Raw genomic sequence first — 22,262 nt, 5'->3', positions numbered from 1 at the left:
GATAGAGTGTAAGACAAGAATGTTGCCTTTCTCCGCTACTGTTCAATCTGTACATCGAGGAAGCAGTAATGGAAACAAGCCGCACGGGATTAGCTGAGCGGTCTAGGGCGCTGAGGTCATGGACTGTGTGGCTTGTCGCGGCGGAGGTTCGAGTCCTCCCTCGGGCATGGTTGTGTGTGTTTGTCCTTAGGATAATTTAGGTTAAGTAGTGTGTAAGCTTAGCGACTGAAGGCCTTAGCAGTTAAGTCCCATAAGATTTCACACACATTTTTGATGGAAACAAAAGAAAGGTTCAAGGTGGAATTAAAATTCAACGTGAAAGGATATCAATGATACGATTCAGTGATAACATTGCTATCCTATGTGAAACTGAAGAAGAATTACAGGAGCTGCTGAATGGAATGTACAGTCTAACGAGTACAAAATATGGACCGACTATAAATCGAAGAAAGACGAAAAGTAACGGAAATGAGATCAACGATAAACTTAACATCAGGATTAGTGATCACGAAGTAGATGAAGGTAAGGAATTCTGCTTCCTAGGCAGCAAAATAACCCAAGACGGACGAAGCAAGGAGGACATAAAAAGCAGTCTAGCACTGGCAAAAAGCAAATATCTGGCGAAGAGAAGCCTAAAAGTATCAAAGGAAGAGGAAGAAATTTCTGATAATGTACAGTTGGAGCACAGGATTGTATGGAAGTGAAACATGGACTTTGGGAAAACTGAAAAGAAGAGAACAGACGCAGCTGAGATGTGGTGCTACAGAAGGATTTTGAAAATTAGATGGACTGATAAAGTAAGGTATGAAAAACTTCTCCAGAGAATCGGCAAGAGAAGGAATGTATGAAAAACGCTGAGAAGAAGAAGGGGCAGGAAGATGGCGAATTTGTTAAGCCATCATGGAACAACTTCCATGGGAGTAGAGGGAGATGCAGAGGGTAAAAGGTGTAGAGGAAGACAGAGATTTGAATACATCCGTCAAATAATTGAGGACATAGATTGCAAGTGCTGCTTTGAATGAAGAGGTTGACACAGGAGAGGAATTTGTGGCGGGCCACCTCAAACCAGTCAGAAGATTGATGAGTAAAAAAAAAAACTACGTTTGTCAAGTGGTGCTGTGTTTAGTCTGTGGGTCATATATAGCTTAGGCGCTATGTACGGCACTTTACACCCGAACCGAGACTTCACCCAGCAAGTGAGAACAAAGGCAGTAGGATACAAGGGCATCGTAGGTAATGAAAGGGAAAAAGAAGAATGAAAGGGTGGGGGGAGTAGGGGTTGGAAGACCTGGCTGCGGTTGCCAGCCGGTGCCCAGGTAGACGTCCTGTCAGCACCCCCACGGCCACCCCCGACGTCGTCGCCCGTAACGGTCGCCACCTGTCGCCTGGTTCATGCGGGGCGGGGAGGGGAGGAAGGAGCGGGGGGGGGGCAGTAGGGATTACTCTGGCAGCGGCGGGGCGCTACGTCTCCCGGTCTCACCCCGCTGTCACCAGGCTACAGCGCGGCCTATGTCGCCTCGTTAATTCCTCCAATTTGTAAGGCGGAGTCCCCACGTCACTGCACACTCCCAGAGGCCCGTGCTCACAGATACCTGAAGGGGACCTTGTCCGCGAGTGCCGACCCATCTCTTCCCAGTGCAGCCACGAGGTGTGTCGTCTGCAAACTCCAGGGAGTGTCTCAAAAGTATCGCCTAACAACACCATTTGTCATTTTTCACTCGTGCACCGACGTCTACACAAGGTGATTGAGCTGCCCCTACCGCAGTCGATTTATGCAACCCGCAATATTACAGATGGCCTTCATGAACCACACGCAGGAGTTTCAAATTCTCTCACTCGCTACATACGAATTATTGGTACGACAAAAAAAAAAAAAAACTTTTTAACGGAAATATAATGCAGCTACATTTTGTACTGAGATACGTTTCTGCAAGAGGTTGTGGGTTCCGAATTATTCAAGAAAAAAATACAGAGACAAGATTCAAATGCATCTCCATTCAGACACTCAGAACCCACTGGTCAGTATTTCTAGTATTTCATTCATGGCAATGTGTTCTACCACTGTAGAAATATTCGTAGTTGCGATTACGACATTTTTAATCTTCATTGACTGAAATTATTAAGCCACCGACGTAGTTGAGCACTTATAAATTGTAAAACTGACGTTTGTGCAAATTTTACATAACAGTCTTGCGGATTTTAACAGCATAAAGTACACAATTACATTGCTGTATTCGTCAGATCTTCTGACTACGAAACTACTGTGTTTGTAAGAATTAAGTCTGAATCGACTTGTCAACGTAATTAATTTTGCTTAACGTTTACAAAAGTCGCATTTCGTTCATTACCCTCACAGGCACGTTTAAATTAATAACGGTGACGAAGTAGCTGACTACGCTGGTGGCGTCATAGCTCAATCAGTAGAAATGGTTCAATTGGCTCTGACCACTATTGGACTTAACGTATGAGGTCATCAGTACCCTAGAAGTTAGAACTACTTAAACCTAACTAGCCTAAGGACACCACACACATCCATGCCCGAGGCAGGATTCGAACCTGCGAGCATAGTGGTCGCGCCGTTCCAGACTGAAGCGCCTAGAACCGCTCGTCCACAGCGGCCGGCCCCAATCAGTAGAGACCAAAAAAGATCATATATCGAGAATAGTTTGTGTAGTCGGAAATTTTTGTACACCGGTAAGAAGGAATTCTACGAACAAAAGAAATCCTGACTAGTGAGGGATGAGTGTGGGGTGGAGGTGCACTTGAAGGTGTCTCTTGTACGTTTTTCTTGATTAACTCTAAAACCGTGGCGTCCAGCGAAAATGTATTCCAGTACAAAATTTAACTACATTAAATTTTCTACATAAAGGTCTTGCCCATTGATTCCTGTACGACTAATAGTTGGCACATAGTGAGCGGGAAAATATGAGAGTCTTGGGCGTGGTTTATGAAGGCGAGCTACAGAATTGCGGGTTGTAGAAAACGACGGCGGCAGGGGCTGCTGAATGAAACTGTATCTACATCAGCTTGATTCTTTTGCGAAAAACACGTAAGTGTCTGGTAGACGGTTTACAAGACAACGTGCAGACCGTTCCACTGTCGAACATTACGTGAAAAAGAAAATGGACTACTTAATCGTTCCGTGTGACGTCTGAATTATTTTATCACGATTAACATTTGTCACTATGTAGGTGGGAAGACCTGGAATTTTGGCATTTGCAGAACAAGGTTCAAGATTTTAATTTCGAAAAAAGATCTCTACGCACGAAAACTTCCTTTCTTTTAAAGATTGCCACCCAAACTAATTTATCATATCGGTGACACTTTCACCTTTATTTCGTGATAAAAAGTTTTGGTAAGAATTCCATACCATACAGCGATAACTCCAGAACAGGACTGACACATGTACTGAAGGCAGTCTCTTTAGCAGATTTGTTACATCCTGTACGCATTCCGCCAACGAAACACCTTCTTTGGTGTCCGCACTGCCGACAACATTTTCTGTATAATGGTTCCAATATCACTTGTTCGTAATTATAATGCCTAGCTATTTAATTGAAGCGACGATGTTTGAATTTGTGCGATTTATCTTGAAACCGAAATTTAACGGTGCTTTTTTTAGTACTTAGAGGAACTCAAATTTTTTATTGTGTAGGGTGAACTGCCCCTTTATGCACCCTGCAGATATCTTGTGTCCTCGGATCTTTCTCGGTGGCTTGCTTCAATAGATTTCAATACATTTATGGGATATATCTTGTTCAAATCATTTTGTAACTCTTTGTCTTTGTTTGATAGTCAACCACAGCATCATCTTACATGAGCTGAGAGGGCCGCTCAGAATTTCTCCCAAATCTTTTATACAATGTAGCCAACGGCCTTGCCGCAGTGGTAACACCGGTTCCTGTCAGATCACCGAAGTTAAGCGCTGTCGGGCTGGGCTAGTACTTGGATGGGTGACCATCCGGTCTGCCGAGCGCTGTTGGCAAGCGGGGTGCATTCAGCCCTGTGAGGCAAACTGAGGAGGTACTTCATTGAGAAATAGCGGCTCCGGTCTCGGAAACTGACATACGGCCGGGAGAGCGGTGTGCTGATCACATACCCCTCCATAACGCATTCGGTAAAGCCTGTGGGCTGAGGATGACACGGTGGCCGGTCGGTACCGTTGGGACTTCATGGCGTGTTCGGGTGGAATTTGGAGAGCTTATACAAAGTGAACGAGACTCTCATCGACAAACTGTCAAGAGATGGTACTAAGGACCAAACCAAGAAAAAGATTTCTAGTAAAAATTCGATCTAAAGTGCATAGCGTAAAAGCTACGAGCTCTTGTCCATCTTCGCTACTTTTAAACACATCTACTGAAAAAGCACTCATAACTCTTAAGGTATTCATTTCATAGCACATGTTTACTGCACATTTTTTCTTGTTTTGCTCAATATTAGCACCTTCCAACGTTTGTCGGATAAAGTCCTGGTTCACGTTGTATAGATTACGAAGAGCAGAAGATTTGTGACACTTCCTTGCGAACTCCGGATATCACTTCTGCTTCTCTAAATCATTTGCTATTAATTACGAAGAAATACTCCCTTTCTGAAAGGAAATAACGAATGCATTCGAACAGGTGTGACGCCACTCGAGAGCCACGCAATTGGATGAAGTGTTACTTCTCAGGAATGACGTCAAAAGCACTCTGGAATTCTAGAAAACGGGATCAAATGGCTCTGAGCACTATGGGACTCAACTGCTTTGGTCATCTGTCCCCTAGAACTTAGAACTACTTAAACCTAACTAACCTAAGGACATCACAGACATCCATGCCCGAGGCAGGATTCGAACCTGGTACCGTAGCAGTCGCACGGTTCCGGACTGCGCGCCTAGAACCGCGAGACCACCGCGGCCGGCAAAACGGGATCCATTTGAGATCCCTTGCCGATAGCATTCATTACTTTCTGTTGAATAAAGAGCCAGGAATGTTTCAAAAGAAACACATTTTCTGAATTTGTGCTTGTTATGTGTCAGTGGATGGTTTTCTTCGAGATTCTTGGTAATTGTGAAACACAGTACAATTTTAACTACGTAGATGAACTTGTAACTCAATAACTACTGCAAGTATGTGGGTCACCTTTTAAAATGTTCAAAAATAATTGGACGAATATATTTGTTCCAATCACTTTCGAGGACATCTTTTCCACTCTGATGTTTATACCCAAAAAACATGTATTCTGAAGGATTCAAGAGCTGCTTTCTGTGAAGAAAATCACCATTCATGCATGTTTTGTTCGGCATAATGGAACAAAATGAATTCATTGCGTGATAAATCAGATAACAATTGGAAGTCAGACATAACTTTGATCTTTCTCTCCGTTTATTTAGATGAGTAAATTGTTTGACTTGCAGATTTGCTGTCTTCATCTCACTTGTGGCAAACAAATTGTAGGAAACCATACAGTATCAACTGTTAGTCGATTCTCTAAAGTGATGGTTCCGACACGTCCAGTGCAGCCAAAAAAAACATGTGTCTATTTTCGTAAAAACGTTTTCCAGGAACGAACTGCTTTTGTAGGTTTCCGTTCATCTTTCAATACACAAAGAGTTGCTTTTCAGCTCAGATTTCGGCTCGTACGAATGTACCCTATTTTCCGCTCCTGTTATGATATTGTATACAGATTCTGCATTTCCCCGGTCCAATTTTTTGAGCATTTCATTACACCAAATGCTAAGAGCCAGTTTAGATCTTGGTTCGAATTGTATGGAATCCAGCGGTAACAGATCTCTTTCACAGGTAAAAGTTGGCACGTGCCTAAGGATATCCCTGTGTGATCCTGATTAACATGCCCGTCTTCTTCAGTCGCATTGTACACAGATTCGTAACTTTTTGGAACGACAAACAATTTTCGTCGACTTTCTCAAAATTCATCGCTGACAGAACAATGACAACGACGAAATTTTGAAAACTAATCTTACGGAGCTCATGATCCGAAATCTGAATGAAGCAATCGCAGGCATAGTCACTGAATTATGCGTTCACGAAAATCGCAAATATCAACAAACGCCAATCTTTACCTGAAATTTCTGTCTTTTCCTCAAACTGTTATTTTCAACACTCACTGTAAAGCAATAATGCAGCCATTCTGAGTCGCCGTTGTTTTGAAAATAACAAATGAGAAATGTTGAAACAATATTTATGTCCAATCTCAAAAGCGCCATCTACTGGTTGTTAAAAGGCGAATTTTGCATCACGTGATCTAACCACTTTCTTTAATTTCTGTCTCCTTAGAGGAAATCCGTTATACCACCCAACTTTTGAAATTATATCCGTATATCATACTCTATTTTATCAAAAGTACCTGTAAATCGCTATGTAATGCGAAATTGACCACCAGATGTCATGAGAAGCAGACCCAATAGTATAAAAGAATGCGCGAAATATTGTGTTGTCAGTAGAGAAGCAGAATGGGTCGGTCCGGAACGCTCGATGAGTACTGACATGGACTGGCTGTTGGATTTCACCTGAGTATCAGATCCATCAGGCACATTTCAGCCCTTCTGAAGCAGCCAATGTTGACCACTGGCGGAGTAACTGTCAAGTGGAAACGTGACGGAACAGCTGCAGCTGAACCAAGACCACACAGATACCTCGTACGGGCCAACACGGACTGTTGACCATGGCGGAAGGTGGTTGTAAAAACTCGTATTATTTCAGCGCAAGGCATCACTCGTGGGTTCCAAAGTGTTAGCAGCTGTCAAGGTAGCACAGGAAGTTAAAATAACTAAAGACCAAATGTGAGGAAACGCAAATCAGCAAATCGTAAGTAATTACTTTTTTTACAAAATAATCGCGAAGTGAACTGTTTAATAATCTCAAATTAAAAAAACTGTATCGTTTTGGATCCCACTGATGATGCCTTAGAACAGGAGAAGGCGAAACGCGTATGGGATAAATAAAGTAACTGGCAGCAGGAAAAGGCAGTATTATTTACAAAACAACGTATTTATGTAATTTACACGTGTTATTGGGGCGATCTAATATTGTAATTTATAATCTTAGAAGCTCTGATCGCTTGAAATAGTTTATTCCACATCAAGCAATCTCCGTTTTTCATATCATAAAAAATAACGTAAGTAAATTATCGGCCCTTCACTTGCCTTTTTCCTCATAGTGTTATTTTTACTGATACTGAGGAATTCACACCTTTATATCAAGTCTACATGTTCATCAAAGCCCGCATCTCGTGGTCGTGCGGTAGCGTTCTCGCTTCCCATGCCCGGGTTCCCGGGTTCGATTCCCGGCGGGGTCAGGGATTTTCTCTGCCTCGTGATGGCTGGGTGTTGTGTGCTGTCCTTAGGTTAGTTAGGTTTAAATAGTTCTAAGTTCTAGGGGACTTATGACCACAGCAGTTGAGTCCCATAGTGCTCAGAGCCATTTGAACCATTTTTTTGTTCATCAAGTCGTCCTTGACAGTTTTTCAACACTCCATTTCTCCATATTTTGGAATACATTACATGTAGTTACCTTAGACACGTGCACTGCATCGTAACAGTAATACCATATTCGACTGACTTTGAGTAAAGGCAAAGTACCCACAGAGCGCTTCCATAACCCCATTTTCTGATGTTTTGTCAACTACAGATTTAACTTTTGCTTATCTTTTCTAAAAAATTGAAGCTCTTAAGGCTGCCTTAGATATAGAAAAATCAACTTTTTCCAGTGACTTTGAAAAGTAGTTGACGTCAAGATGGAAATATTGGTAAGATGCTGCCCCATTCTCAAAAATTCTCATTACACCTCCCTCCAGTAAGAGGCGGTATTGCAGAACAGGGAAAAAAAGCAAACAATTTTGGTTGTTTTGCAGTTTTCCTTAGTTTTCGACGCAGCACAACCATCAAATCGGGGTCTGGGTGACGCTTTATTTTTAATAACGGCGCACTGCAGCCGCGATCGCAAACTTCGGAACGCAACAAGAAACTGATCCGAGGACCGCTACGTCGCGCGGCCCTAGACAAGTATTAATAAATACGGAACATTTTTCCGGTCTGGCGCTCCAGCGGAAGAAGACCTCTTTTCATAACGCTCCCAAAGCGGACATATTAAAATTCCTCGCACAATAAAAATGAGGAAAAAACAGTGGCTGTCAGCACCGCCTCCGCCACCGCCGACGAGTCTGCCCCTCCCCAGGTCCCGGTGCGACTCGTAATATTCGAGACGCGCTTCTTCTCTCTGCTGTGAAAGCGCTCCGAGCGAAATCACACGCCGCGAGCAACAGTGCCTCGATGTTCCGGCGCGATAAATCCGAGGGCACAGTAGGGCCGTTTCGGCAGCTGATTAATTTTTAATTACGCGCCCCGCCTCAGCGTGCCCGTCTCGGCTCATTAATATCCGAGTATCCCACCCCGGACGCCCCACCCCCGGGGAGCCGACACAGCGGCGTCCGGCGGCGGCCGCCTTCCAGACACAATGGGCGGCTGGCTGCTCAACCCGTCCGGGACAAAAGCGAAGATGACTGGTAATAAAGTTAGGTGAGTTATGGCAGAGTCCCACAAGGCGGCACAAGTGCTGCGGCGCCCGCCGGCCCGAGACGCACCATTTCCCTAAAGTCGTTACGCAGCGATGACGTCACGTCGGGCGCCGACTCGAGACTGCCGCACATTGGGAACTGCCGCTTGTGGAAAAGAGTGCGCAGGTCCGTACAGTTGCGAATCTAACAGCGATTCTCTTACTACTGGTTGCTTCTTTGTAAATGCTGTCAAACAGACAAGACAAATATGAGGTGTTAAGATGGAAAATAGGGAAACAGGAAACAGGTACGCATCCACCGTTCTGTTCTAGCTGGGGGGCGGAGATTATAGTTCGTTACCCTCCCCCCACTATAGCTTTCCTTCACGGGCACATTTATCGTGCCACATTTGTGTATGATGTTTATAATAACTATGAAAAATATGTAACGATTGTAAGGTGCCAGGACATGTGTACTTACACGTTACCTTACCTACATTAGTACAGGGCTATTACAAATGATTGAAGCGATTTCATAAATTCACTGTAGCTCCATTCATTGACATATGGTCACGACACACTACAGATACGTAGAAAAACTCATAAAGTTTTGTTCGGCAGAAGCCGCACTTCAGGTTTCTGCCGCCAGAGCGCTCGAGAACGCAGTGAGACAAAATGGCGACAGGAGCCGAGAAAGCGTATGTCGTGCTTGAAATGCACTCACATCAGTCAAACAGTGCAACGACACTTCAGGACGAAGTTCAACAAAGATCCACCAACTGCTAACTCCATTCGGCGATGGTATGCGCAGTTTAAAGCTTCTGGAAGCCTCTGTAATGGGAAATCTACGGGTCGGCCTGCAGTGAGCGAAGAAACGGTTGAACGCGTGCGGGCAAGTTTCACGCGTAGCCCTCGGAAATTGGCTCATGCCACAACTGGAGACCGACAGCGCCGACTTCATTTTTCAACAGGATGGTGCTCCACCGCACTTCTATCATGATGTTCGGCATTTCTTAAACAGGAGATTGGAAAACCGATGGATCGGTCGTGGTGGAGATCATGATCAGCAATTCATGTCATGGCCTCCACGCCTCTCCCGCCTTAACCCCATGCGATTTCTTTCTGTGGTGTTATGTGAAAGATTCAGTGTTTAAACCTCCTCTGCCAAGAAACGTGCCAGAACTGCGAGCTCGCATCAACGATGCTTTCGAACTCATTGATGGGGACATGCTGCGCCGAGTGTGGGAGGAACTTGATTATCGGCTTGATGTTTGCCGAATCACTAAAGGCGCACATATCGAACATTTGTGAATGCCTAAAAAAACTTTTTGAGTTTTTGTATGTGTGTGCAAAGCATTGTGAAAATATCTCAAATAATAGAGTTATTGTAGAGCTGTGAAATCGCTTCAATCATTTGTAATAACCTTGTATTAATAATAAAGGAACTGGCAAGGGCATCAGATCGTGACTCTTCTGAATTACGATAAATATGCATGTCTGGATGATTGAGCCACTAACTTAAAGCGTTGGTGAAAAGTGTCGGAAGCTGAGAATTGTGGAATATAAAGCCTGCAGATTGCTTTAGCTCGCCGGGCCGCCGTGGTCGGCAGGTAGCTTTTGGGGGTAGCCCGGCATCCGGAGCCACCTGTGCTGGGCAACACGTGGCGAAGATCGGAATTTCGTTTGCCTAGGGGCGTTATGACCTACTCGATCATTGGGTAGATCTCTGAAATGCCGTTGGATGGATTTCGGCGATGATAGAGCGTTCGACATTGGCCGAAACTGAGTATTCTTCCGCCGCGTTTTCGTACGCGTGTGAGACGGGAGGATTGTGGATTGGAGGTCTTCGCCTTCAGCCACCGAGCGGTACGGTCTTGGAGACGGCGTCTTGGCCATCGTCTTCGAAGGGAGGTATACGGTCTGTATCGCAGCACAGCACCAACGCGTGTTCCGTGCAGAGATCTGCGGTTAGAGCTCTTTGTATGCTCAGAAGCGAGATTTTCACCAACGCCTAACCACTTCCAACAACTTACCTAATATTCTCGATCTAGAAGTTATCCTTGCGAGGTGCCGAGTGTTTGTCAACGTAGCTGCCGGGAATAGGGGCGCGTAATTGCAAATCGTTAATGTGCCATTCTCATGAGTGTTTGGGTGGACTAAGAAATTCACTTTTTTTTTTTTTTTGTAAATTTTGCCAGTTATGAGGAATATCAGATTAAAATGCCAGTATTACAATCGAATTATCGACCTCATTGTAGCTAGCATTTACCCTGTCCCAGTAAGCTTTACATGTAGTCTAGTCACTGCACAGCTTGCCCAGACGGGGAGGAAAGATGGTTTGCTGTCTTCTATGTCAGCGACGGACAAATAAGCTTACACGATAATAAACTGTGTAAATACCATGAAATACATCAAATATTTTAATATGTTTGTTGTCACTGTCAACAAGCGATTTGTTGTAATTTTTGTATTAAGGATTGAAAATCGTCCAAGTGAAGATGGCAAAAAAAAATTATTTTTTTTGTTTACTCATGTCTGCTATAAAAGAGCCACCTTCAAATCATCAAAACACACTTGATTAGAGTAACTGACGTAACTGCTCAATACATTGTAAAAAATTTTAACCATGTGTCAAGCCATTACGACAATTACATTAATCAAGAATGTATTATGCCCTGAAGACGACTCGTGTGTAGCTGAAACAAGTAATAAAAATAAAAAAGGATATTTGCGATATTGACTTCTTGTATTTTCTGTCCGTAATATAAAAATAAAATATTTTATTCTCAAAATATCTTATTACATCACTGAAGAGCACATTGCTATGGCAGAATGTGAAAGATATTGTGCCCGCATCTCGTGGTCGTGCGGTAGCGTTCTCGCTTCCCACACCCGGGTTCCCGGGTTCGATTCCCGACGGGGTCAGGGATTTTCTCTGCCTCGTGATGGCTGGGTGTTGTGTGCTGTCCTTAGGTTAGTTAGGTTTAAGTAGTTCTAAGCTCTAGGGGACTGATGACCATAGATGTTAAGTCCCATAGTGCTCAGAGCCATTTGAACCATTTTTTTTTTTTGAAAGATATTGCGATTCACAAAATATGCCCTTTGAAAAAAAAAATGCGTCCAAAAATTCGAGAAGTATTTGTGTCAATCAGTTAATTTAACAACTATAATAGCAACAAACTCTCATAACTTCTATCACGTCAGAATTCACACGACACAAAATCGAAGTATCCACTCATAATTATCAATACTTCGCGAAACATTGCCTACCTTCGAGAAGTTACTTATTTTATCACTTTTTCATTTGGTCGCTTTCTTGTCTGTCTGTGTATCTGCCCGGAACATAGTTTTGTAGTTGATTTTGAAATAAGTTCCCCATGAGCTAGAGACTTGAAATTATAAATATAGCTCAGAACTGAATAGTAAAGCAATATTAAATTGTTTTCTTGTCTGAGGTGTGATGGAGAATTCTTTGTGAACCACTGCCATTTCACACAATCCTTCTTCATGCCGCAAATGGTACGCGGGAAGAACGATTGCGATAAACATCTTTGTGAGCTGCCACGATTCGCGCGGCTCCCCCCGACGGAGGTTCCAGTCGTCCCTCGGGCATGGATGTGTGTGTTGACCTTAGCGTAAATTAGGTTAAGTAGTGTGTAAGCCTAGGGACCGATGACCTCACAGTCTGCTACCATAGCAATTTACCACAAATTTCCAAATTTTTCTCTGTGAGCTCCAATCCCTCTGATTTTGACCCTCGCTATCTTTTCGCGAAGTAAACGTAGCTCTGGAAAGGTTCCGCGTTCTGGCTATAGACGGGTCTACTGCGGCCGACCAACTGCCGTGGTATCCTCTGCCAAGGGCGTCTGATGTGTAGGAGGAAGAAATATATTGCTGGAGTTAGATGACGAGAAACTGAAGTTTACCACATTTCTTTGATGTAATCTCATGAAAATGTTCTAAATCGATTGTAAAATTTAATACACAAAAGAATAAAAAGCTGAAAATGATTATTAAATATACCACACTTTTAAATCGGAGTAAAAAGCGTAAAGCAAATTCTTCTAGTCCTATACTGGTTGGTAAGCCCATGCAGAATTGTGACTGCGAATTTTTAATGGCGATGAAAAACTTGTAAGATTAAAAACGGAAAATATGGAGCACATGAAATACATAACTGATGCAGGACAACTGAGCAGTTTACTAACTGACGCATGAATACTTCAGTCTATTACATTTGCCCCACGTTTCTTTTGTTTTACTTCACGCAATTGCAGGGGTTGGACAAAATATGGAAACTCAACCAGCAATGCATGCTTGAACATAAATGAAACGCTAGCCCAATGCTCCATGTGGTCCTGTTGTATTTAGCAATGAACGGAGCCTATGTAAAGTCCTCGATACGTTGCAAGGGTCTGTCGCGGTCAGAATAGTGTTCTATGTCGTTGTGGGTGCTTTAAGTCGGAGCTAAATGAATTTGAAGGTGGGAAAATTGTAGGAGCTTCCGAGGCCAAGGTACCCGAAGACTTTGGTATTTCAAAAGCGTCGTAATCGATGATCTACATCACATGCAGGGCAAGATGAAAAACATTATCCGCTAGTGGCTGGCTCTGAGCACTATGGGACTTAACATCTATGGTCATCAGTCCCCTAGGACTTAGAACTACTTAAACCTAACTAACCTAAGGACAGCACACAACACCCAGTCATCACGAGGCAGAGAAAATCCCTGACCCCGCCGGGAATCGAACCCGGGAACCCGGGCGTGGGAAGCGAGAACGCTACCGCACAACCACGAGATGCGGACTATCCGCTAGTGCACAACGCAGGCGAGCGTGTGCATAGGGTGATTGCGAGGGGCAGTATTGAAGGGGATTGTGACGAAAAATAAGAGGAACACAGTTGTGAAAGCAGCTGCAGAACCGAATGTCTCACTCACGAACCCCTTCAGCACCCAAACAACACGAAGTGAGCTCCATAAGCTTGAAACTGGAGGACGAGCTGGAATGTAAGAACCCGTAACAGCAAAACGCGGTTCCGGTGACATAAAACTTGGACTTTGGCGCAGTCTACATCTATATCTACGTAGATACAGCGCAAGCCACCGTGCGGTGCGTGGCGGAGGGTACCTCGTACAAATACTAGTCATTTTTTTCCTCTTCCACTCTCAAATTGATCGAGGAAAAAACGATTCATTATATGCTTCCGTGTGACCCCTAAGTTCTCGTACCTTGTGCGCAATGTACGTTGGTTGCAGTAAAACCGTTCGGCAGTGAGCTACAAATACCGGTTCTCTAAAATTTCTCAACGTTGTTTCTCGAAAATAACATCGCCTTCCCTCCAGGGATTCCCATCTGAGTTCCTGAAACATCTCCGTAACACCTACGTGTTGTTCAAACCTACCGTTAACAAATCTAGCAGCCGTCTTCTGAATTGCTTCGATGTCTTTCTTCAATCCGACCTGATACGGACCCCAAACACTCGACCGACACTGTAGAAAAGGGCGCACCAGAGTCCTGTATGCTGTCTCCTTCACAGGTGAACCACTATACCCTAAAATTCTCCCACAAAAGCGTAGTCGACCATTCGCCTTCCTTACTACAGTTCTAAAACGCTCCTTCCATCTCATATCGCTTTGCAACGTTACACCCAGATATTTAAATGACTTGACTGTGTCAAGCAGGACAATAGCACAGGTTTGTTGTACCTACTCATCTGCATTAACTTCCATTTTCACACATTTAGGGCAAGCTGCCATGCATCACACCAACAGGGAATTTTATCTAAATCGTCTTGCATCTTCCTACAGTCACTCAACTTCGACATGAAAGAAAATCATTTGCACGAATGTTACTCCACACTGTTTCCCACTTCTGGCCGAGTTTACGCCGCAAGAGTGAAACATGGCAGGGATTCAGTGACGTTTTGGGCAGCCATATCGCGATATTCCAAGGGACCCACGATTACACTGGAATGTCCCATTACTGCCAAGAATGATCTGACCATTTTGGCTGATCAGATCCATCACACGGTACAACATTTCTTTGCCTCTGTTTACATAGCTCGCATCTTCCAGGGCTGGTTTTGTGAGTACGAGGATGAATTGTCGCATATCTCCTTGACACCACAGTTACCGCATCACAGTACTATTGAAATAATATACAGGGTGATTCAAAAATAATACCACAACTTTAGGAATTTAAAACTCTGCAACGACAAAAGGCAGAGCTAAGCACTATCTGTCGGCGAATTAAGGGAGCCATAAAGTTTCATTTAGTTGTACATTTGTTCGCTTGAGGCGCTGTTGACTAGGCGTCAGCATCAGTTGATGCTAAGATGGCGACCGCTCAACAGAAAGCTTTTTGTGTTCATTGAGTACGGCAGAAGTGAATCGACGACAGTTGTTCAGCGTGCATTTCGAACGAAGCATGGTGTTAAACCTCCTGATAGGTGGTGTATTAAACGTTGGTATAAACAGTTTACAGAGAATGGGTGTTTGTGCAAAGGGAAAAGTTCTGGACGGCCGAGAACGAGTGATGAAAATGTAGCACGCATCCAGCAAGCATTTGTTCGCAGCCCAGGAAAATCGACTCTCAGAGCTAGCAGAGAGCTGCAAATTCCACAATCAACTGTATGGAGAGTCCTACGAAAAAGGTTAGTTATGAAACCTTATCCGTAACTACCTGAACGTCAACTACCCGAGGCGATGGATCGGCCGCCAGGCAGCCCGTCGTGACAGAGCACTTCATCACTGGCCTCCAAGAAGCCCTGATCTTACCCCCTGCGATTTTTTCTTATGGGGGTATGTTAAGGATATGGTGTTTTGGCCACCTCTCCCAGCCACCATTGATGATTTGAAACGAGAAATAACAGCAGCTATCCAAACTGTTACGCCTGATATGCTACAGAGAGTGTGGAACGAGTTGGAGTATCGGGTTGATATTGCTCGAGTGTCTGGAGGGGGCCATATTGAACATCTCTGAACTTGTTTTTGAGTGAAAAAAAACCTTTTTAAATACTCTTTGTAATGATGTATAACAGAAGGTTATATTATGTTTCTTTCATTAAATACACATTTTTAAAGTTGTGGTATTCTTTTTGAATCACCCTGTAATTTTTAGTCTATAGTCACAGTTTTTATTTTGTCTACTCCCTACCCGGTTTGGTAGACAGTTCAAATGGTTCAAATGGCTCTGAGCACTATGAGACTTAACATCTGAGGTCATCAGTCCCCTAGAACTTAGAACTACTTAAACCTAACTAACCTAAGGACATCACACACATCCATGCGCGTGGCAGGATTCGAACCTGCGATCGTAGCGGTCGCGCAGTTCCACACTGAAGCGCCAAGAACTACTCGGCCACACAGTCCGGATGGTAGACAGTTCCATCCTCAAGACATTCTCTGGCATCCAATCGTCATGCTCGTTGCGTCAAATAATCTTAAAAAAAGAACTATTTGACACATCTGCCTGGGAAGCGAGCGTAACGACTGTGCGTCAGGAGATGGCCTGAGGATGTCACTGTGTGCCGAAAGCGGTAGCCAGTGGGAAAAGTATAATATTGCGAGTATAGAGTAAAACATACATTATCGCTGTTCCAACCAACATCACCTCGAGGACATGTAATTGGGCCTTTGTGGTCTACTTTATAGAGAAGTGTGCGTGAACGCTATACACCTCCATCATCATTACTTGAAAATACCAAAATTTCGCAGGAGAAATAATATTTTTTTGATAACCATGGAGGACCAGTATTTAACCGATCCGAGACTAATGGATGCTGACATGAAAGCTAACGGTTTTCCTACACCATATTAGCTAGCGGTTCTAGGCGCGCAGTCCGGAACTGGGCGACTGCTACGGTCGCAGGTTCGAATCCTGCCTCGGGCATGGATGTGTGTGATGTCCTTAGGTTAGTTAGGTTTAAGTAGTTCTAAGTTCTAGGGGACTGATGACCACAGTAGTTAAGTCCCATAGTGCTCAGAGCCATTTCAACCATTTGAACCTACACCATATTAGGCACGTTTGTGGTATTTGCATATTTTTGTGCATTTTGACAGCTATGAAAAATTCATAATTATAACTTTTCAGGACTATCTGTATGGGGTCAAGATCCTGTATAGGACTAGGAGAAATTATTCTGTACTTATGAGTCTGATTTCAAAACAGTACATTAAAAATCCGTTTAACCTAAACAAGTATTTCTTAGCGGACGCTTTTTCCTCCACTGTATTGCCATACTGAACTTCTTTTCGTATGTCTGCAATGCTTGTGGATATACGGACTGTATCTGACTTGGTGTTGGCAATAGGTTGTCCAGCCTGTAACGATACCACTCAGGCCCCTGGCCATCCACTTGAGCAGGACCTCAGGCAAACAACATACAATATTTTAAACATGGCTGAAGCGGTAACTGTTGAAAATCTTCACGGTAAATGATAACAGCCAAACAGTTGCAAGATAAAGATTTGATGAAATCCTTGACCACGGTTTCGGTATATCGAAATATAACTTCATCAGAAGCAAAAATACACTAAAATCACATGTTTCAGTGGAGATGCATAAAACAATTTTGATGATTTTAGTGTATTTTTGCTTCTGATGAAGTTATATTTAGGCATATCGAAACTGTGGTCAAGGATTTCAATAAATCTTTATCCTACAACTGTTTGTCTGTTATCATTTACCGTGAAGGCAAACAATATAGCTAGTATTTTATCGAATTCCTTGCCATTTTCGAAACTATTAGCACTCACGCTACATTCGTCTCCGAAAGTCGTCTCTGAAATTTGGAAATGAATATGTCTGAAAATATATTCGCTTCTAGTACTTTTTTGGGGCGAGTGTTGACCACGCCTTCGATTCGCGCCTGAAAGGAAAATAGCTGTAAGCTATTAGGAAACAAAGGTAATAACCAAGAAGATAAAATAACAATGGCAGACCAAAAACTAAGTCCTCAGGCTACAAAGCGTGTGTGACAGCATGTATCTTTACTCATACTGATCTTCATTTACGTCTACATATACATCTATGCTCCGCAAGCGAGCTGACTGTATGCGGCAAAGGGTACATGTGGTACCTCTGCGTCAATCCTCTCACCCATCCTCCCGCTCCCCACACCTCCCCAAAAAAATCCCTGTTACATTCGCGAACAGCGCGCGGGGCACGGGAAGAATGTTTTTGGTAAACCCCGTGTTGGCTCTAACCTTTCGAATTTTCTCGTTGTGGTCATTTTGCGAGATATACTCTAATCAGCCGCTGCATTAATACCATCGATCTGCTATCAACACAAACTACTTCAATAAAATTCTTCGGGGTATCAGACCGCATCGTCATAATTTAAAATGCGCCAACGCTTCGGCCAGCGTTGCAGCTAGCCTTCATCAGGGCCTTACGTTAACTGCTAAATGAACACACTTGGTTCCTTAAATAGCTGCACGAGAAAACCGTGTCGTTACTTGATTGGCTGTAAAAGGAGGAGGAGGAGGGGTGAAAGGTATGCTTTATTGGTGTTTCCTTTATTATCTGTCATTGGTTGAAATAGCTGTTTTCTATTGGTCTTTATATTAATCCACCCCATTGGAGGAGACGGACGAATAGCGAACAGGTGATGGCTGTGACGTCACACTGTTTCCATGCTGTCCAGAAACCGGCTGCGGCATGCCATTGCTTTGTGTGCTCGCGACCACTACTGCGGCTCTCCGCGTGTCTGCATGGGCCGCCACGGCTCTGCCGCCGCTCCGTAGCCCTGCTATTGCAGGCAGCCAAGACCTCGGAAGCTTGTACGATGCGGTCTGATACCCCGAAGAATTTTACTGAAGAAGACAACGGCCGCGGAAGCCTACGCTTACATTCAGCACAAACTAGTCCACACGATAGCAGCGTCACCTGGCGAGAAATGACAGCTAGTCAGACACATGCACGGTACGTGTAGTATCAGTGAGCGTGCTGTCCTTGTGTGGTATGGGAGAGATGCGCGATCTTCTGAGTTTGACCGAGGGCAGATTGTGATGGCCCGGAGGCGCGACACGAGCATTTCGGGAAATGCAGCACTTGTTGGATGTTCGAGCAGTGCTGTGATTAGTGTCTTCAGCACGCGACCAAACCAAGGTAAAAACGCATCCTTTACATTGTAGGTTTGAGTTACCACCCCTCATTACAGATGTCGGACGTCGTAGGCTGGGCAGGCCGGGAAAACAGGACAGGTGGCGAACTGTCGCGGAACTGACATTAGACTTTAATGCTAAACAGGGTAAAAGTGTGTCTAAACACTCCTAACGTTAGGCCTCCGCAGCCGACTACCTATGCATGTGCCAATGTTAGTACCACGACATCGGCAACTACGACTCAAATGGGCACGTGACCATCGTGACTAGTGGCAGAGCTTTCCACAGCTTGATCAACCGCGATACCTTCTTCATCATGCCGATGGAAGAGTGCGAAGCCATCGTCGTCCAGGTGAACAGCTCCTAGAAATCTTGGCTGTGGGTTGGAGAGAAGCTGGCGGCGGCTCCATTACACAGGGCTATTACAAATGATTGAAGCGATTTCATAAATTCACTGTAGCTCCATTCATTGACATATGGTCACGACACACTACAGATACGTAGAAAAACTCATATAGTTTTGTTCGGCTGAAGCCGCACTTCAGGTTTCTGCCGTTAGAGCGCTCGAGAGCGCAGTGAGACAAAATGGCGACAGGAGCCGAGAAAGCGCATGTCGTGCTTGAAATGCACTCACATCAGTCAGTCATAACAGTGCAACGACACTTCAGGACGAAGTTCAACAAAGATCCACCAACTGATAACTCCATTCGGCGATGGTATGCGCAGTTTAAAGCTTCTGGATGCCTCTGTAAGGGGAAATCAACGGGTCGGCGGCCTGCAGTGACCGAAGAAACGGTTGAACGCGTGCGGGCAAGTTTCACGCGTAGCCCGCGGAAAATTGGCTCATACCAGAACTGGAGACCGACAGCGCCGACTTCATCTTTCAACAGGATGGTGCTCCACCGCACTTCCATCATGATGTTCGGCATTTCTTAAACAGGAGATTGGAAAACCGATGGATCGGTCGTGGTGGAGATCACGATCAGCAATTCATGTCATGGCCTCCACGCTCTCCCGACTTAACCCCATGCGATTTCTTTCTGTGGGGTTATGTGAAAGATTCAGTGTTTAAACCTCCTCCACCAAGAAACGTGCCAGAACTGCGAGCTCGCATCAACGATGCTTTCGAACTCATTGATGGGGACATGCTGCGCCTAGTGTGGGAGGAACTTGATTATCGGCTTGATGTCTGCCGAATCACTAAAGGGGCACATATCGAACATTTGTGAATGCCTAAAAAAACTTTTTGAGTTTTTGTATGTGTGTGCAAAGCATTGTGGAAATATCTCAAATAATAAAGTTATTGTAGAGCTGTGAAATCGCTTCAATCATTTGTAATAACCCTGTACACTGGGGAACATTCACGCGGACATCCATAGGCCTAGTGGCGCCCGTGTAAGGCACGACTACGGCCAAGGAGCATTCACCAGGTCAGGAGGATTATGCAGTCGTTCGAGGAACACAGTGGCGAGTTCCAATTGGCGTGCTAGACCCCCAACCCGCCATTTCTGAAACCGATCGAAAACATCTGGGATGTGCGTGAACGTCGCGTCAGAGATCGTCGGCCCCCTCCCTTGTCTCTGCGGGAATGGGGTGACCTGTGTGTGAAGATGTGGTGCCAGCTCCCTCCAGTGACCTGCCAACCCCTATTGCTTCCGTACCACGACGACACGTTGCTATTATCCGTGCCGAAGGTGGGCACATCGACAAACAGGTAGGTGATCATAACGCTCTGGTTGATCATTCTCCAAAAGTGTAACTGTACAATAATCGATTTTCCTCCTTTGTGTGGGCAATATGTTACATTTATTTACGTAGAAGAAGCGATGACGGAAATAAAATAAATGCTTAGAAGTAGGGTTAAAATTCGTTGTGGGAGGATATCAAAGACAAGATCCACTGGCAAAGCTGTTATCTTCATTGAAAGTGAAGAAGGACTGCGCGACCAGTTGAACAGAATAGGCATTCTGATGAGCACAGAAAATGGATTTAGAGTTAACAGAAGAAAGTAGAAAGCAACGTGGTGTGGAATAAATGAAAATAGCGATAACTTATCAAAACTGGGGACCAAAAGTAGAAGAAGAGAAATTCTGATACTTTGATAAAAAAAAAGAAAAATGCGCACTAGAGACGAAACAAGAAGGACATCAAAAGTAGACTATCAGAGGCAAAGAGAGCATTCATAGCCAAAAAACTCATTTTGCATCAAACTCCGGCCATAATTTGAGAAACAAAACTCTGCGAATATACTGTACGGTTAATGGCTCATGTCATCCACTTGGATCAAATATTCTAGAGGTATAACATTCCTGAGGAGGATTTCGTCATCACGAGAAACATACTTGCATTCTGCGGGTCGAAGCGTGGAACGTTACCTCCCTTATCGGGTGGATTACAGAATTTGAAAAGATAAATGGATATTCTGAACACAGATATAGGAGGAATTAGTGAAATACAGTGGCAAGAAAAACTGGCCTTCTTGTCAGTTATAAACACAAAATCACATAGAGGTAAGGCAGGAGTAGGTCTAGCAAAGAATAAGAAAACTGGAACTCGGGGTAGGTACCACGAAAAGCATAGTGAACACGCTATCGAAGTAAAGAGGGACGCGAAGCCAACGCAATCCACAGTAGGAGTAGTCTGTATGCCAGCACGCTCCTCCGATGACGAATAACTAAAAAAATTGTATGTTGATATTAAAGAAATTTATTGTAAAGTTAAGGGAGTCAAATATTTAATTATGAAGTGGGAATTGGTTTCGATAGTATGAAAAGGAAGAAAAGAAAAATAGTAGCAGTACGTGGATTGGGCGAAAGGAATGAAACAGGAAGCAAATTGATAAAATTATGCACAGATGCCAACTGAATAGCTGCTTGATTGAGAAGGCGCGTCTCGAAGGCCAAACAAGCCACAACAACGGAGAGAGCAGTATGCTGACACCACGCCCCTCCATACCGCATCCAATTGAAAATGACGTCATTGGTAAATGATGACAGGGTGGTTGCTCTGTTTCGATTCGCCCATCTGAGCCCAAACGCGGAAGTTTGCTTAAGCCACAAAATATAGCTGGAAACGCAATATAACCCGGAATGACAAATAGAATAGCCACACTCACACTACACACACACACACACACACACACACACACACACACACAGAATTACATAATTTAAGCGCAGCTGAAACTGAGTTTTGCTTAACTATCATTTGAAAACTGAGCAACAAACAATAAGTAACGATTCATCAGGAAACTAACCAAGAACTAAATGAGTGCTCGTCTCCTACTTACAGCATCCAACAGTGCAGTGAGGATGTCTCCTAAAGCACGTCTTCATTCATTACAAGCATGAAAGAATAACTGACCCATCAAAATCAACACATCAGTTATTAATGTGTTTTCCGTCCAGTGTCTCAGTAAGGTGCCAGATTACTCCGTTGCACATTTAGCAAACACCGATCGCCAGCATTGCAGTCACCGACCTGCCTTTCAGAATACGAAACCAAATTTCTTATCAAGAGGAAACAATTATTTCTTATGCTTTGCATTTGCTGAATTCATTGAGTGGCTTCTGATATATCAGCCAATTGCGTGAGATAAAAATGGCGGGAAAATGCGGGTCACACGCCCTCTCCAGCCTCCCTTATGTCCTCTCTTTCCCTTC

General features: G+C 44.1%; 1 pseudogene; it reads left to right on the top strand.

Annotated features, from left to right (window-relative positions):
- The first annotated feature begins 3,867 nt into the window (after positions 1–3,867).
- LOC126209761 (5S ribosomal RNA) lies at positions 3,868–3,985 on the top strand (annotated as a pseudogene).
- The last annotated feature ends 18,277 nt before the right edge of the window (positions 3,986–22,262 follow it).

Source organism: Schistocerca nitens, chromosome 1 (genome assembly GCF_023898315.1).
Source record: "Schistocerca nitens isolate TAMUIC-IGC-003100 chromosome 1, iqSchNite1.1, whole genome shotgun sequence".
NCBI classification, from domain to species: Eukaryota; Metazoa; Arthropoda; class Insecta; order Orthoptera; family Acrididae; genus Schistocerca; species Schistocerca nitens.
This window is presented reverse-complemented; position numbering and strand designations above follow the sequence as displayed.